This window comes from Anneissia japonica, unplaced genomic scaffold, assembly GCF_011630105.1.
Source record: "Anneissia japonica isolate Jap-2015-1 unplaced genomic scaffold, ASM1163010v1 scaffold426_len1935630_cov189, whole genome shotgun sequence".
NCBI lineage: Eukaryota > Metazoa > Echinodermata > Crinoidea > Comatulida > Comatulidae > Anneissia > Anneissia japonica.
In genome coordinates, this window is record NW_022713172.1 from 1,709,405 (window position 1) to 1,711,699 (window position 2,295).

The following is a 2,295-nucleotide window of genomic DNA, read 5'->3' on the forward strand; positions in this document are numbered from 1 at the left end:
GTTTTGATTGTGTCTTGTTTTAATTGCTTTAGGCGAAGTATTTCGTATTATGCCGAATATAGCCCCTTTGCCGAAGTGAGTAAAGCAAATTGATCACGAAATTATCAACAGACCTAATCATATACCTATGCTTTTGTGTACACTTGTAACTTGTAATATAGTGTAACTTCTCATTTCTTTCCAAGCCTACGTTTATAGATGGAATAAAAAACAACATTGTTTAACAAAACTAATTGCTCCATGGTTTAACATACGTAAGCAATATCTTAAATACCGTAACTAATAGTAAGCCTAAATGATGTAAGCCTATAATTTCATATACGGTAATAGTAGAGATACAAAAAACTGTCCACAAATTAGTAATCACGTTTGATATTTTTAAGAACTGTCGAAACTATGGTCCGTCGATAAAAAACGCACATGACTTTTCAGTTTGTTTAGTCCTAGGGAGAGGTCAGGCCTCCGGCCACCATGTAATTGACTCTTATAATATAAATCTAAGCATATCAAATGATTTCATCAACATTACGATACAAAATAAACTTGTAGGTAATGCATTTTGGAGAGGTGATTGACGCAGCTGTAACAATGCATTCTATATTTAATTCAAAATAATAATTCGTGCACATGTTGACTACAAGGCAGATCGTATGACCCCCACCCCGACACCTATCAATAGGCCTATTATAGCCCAGCCTAAGATTCTTTCGTCCCATAGGCCTATCTCTAAACATAACATAATTGAAACAAATATTGATTATATCGAAACGTCGCCAAATTGTAAGTAACGACGCAGAAACAAAACGAAGACACCCGAAGACTTAGCCCATTATACAATTTATCCTCCCGCTCCATCACTTCGATGAAGTTCGACTTGATTCTGCTCCTGGCAATCACGAAAGTCACTGTTGAATGCATAATATTGTGCCCGCTTACAGTCATTTACCTTACCAAGGAGTTGCCCTTACTAAGAGTTTACACCAGTGCATTCAATGCACTTTCATTAACAATTCTTTGAAAATTTCAAAAAAAAAAAAAAAAAAACCCAAAAAAAAAACACTGGCATACAGGAAGGAGCTTTGTCGTGTACTGTATCTTCCTATTAAGCTACGGTATTTTTTATGCTAAGTCTCTATACTGCCTAGTACAAAAACATCTAATTCAATTTAGCGCTTAACTCCAATGCTACGAATTCCAATATATCATTTCCTTTCTTTAAATTTGTTTTGATTTTGTGCTTAATGGGTTTCTTTTTAGTCGAGGTTGTAGAATTCGTAGAATTAGGTCCTAGCTGTTTTTTAAAACGTGATTCCTTTGCTATACAACAATAATTTTCCATCTTTGAAAAGTTTGTAAAATAAGAACAAAATAAGACCATTCTGAGCCTGAAATCGGCAAAAAATAGGAACACTGAGCCTGGGCAAAATATTACTGGTTCTAATCAAAAAAGTGTAATTGTTTTTAGTTGGTTAAATCTTATTGCAAATTTATAACTGTTTTTGTTAATCCAAAAAGAGTGATACAATTGTTTTAATACTCTTTCACTGTGTTCTGTTTTGGTTTTTATGGGTTTTTGTTTTTTTATATAGCTTGCTTTCAAAATTCAATTGTAGATTACGGAAATTATTTCGCCTTCTGTTTTTTTCACTCTGTAAATTCATTTTTCACGTATCATCTATTTTTAAGTACAGGTCTCCATCCAATTAAAGACCACTTTTGGGACCGGGCTCTTTTCATGGTCTTTCATGGTCTCTAAATCGAATAATAAAAAATAAAAAATAAAAACATTTGTTAATCTTGGACTACAGAAAAGTGGTCTTTAATTGTAGGTGGTATTTAATTGCAGGGGCCTTTCATTAGAGGGAGACCTGTAATTATAAAAATTTCTATTGTTTTACATCCGGTTTCCCAAAATAACCTTGAGATACGAAATATAGTAAAATAATATGACTGACAAATCGTCAACGAACTTTAGATGTCCACGCTGAGGAAAGTTTTAATTACAATTGTCGTTAGCCTGGCGTTCTCAGCATGAGGACACGGTAATTGCTACAGTAAAACCGGCACGGGCAATAGTAGGCATTGGTCTGATCGGCTTGCTTTCATCTCCGTTTGAAAAGACTGTTGACTACCGTTACTCGATAGGCATCAAGAAACGGTCCCGCTGGCTATGAGGCGCCATCTGTTAACTTATTATTTAGCAAAAATAACATGGCTTTTTACGTTATATATTTATATATTATTTTATATAATATATAATATTTTATATAATATATAATATTTTATATAATATAT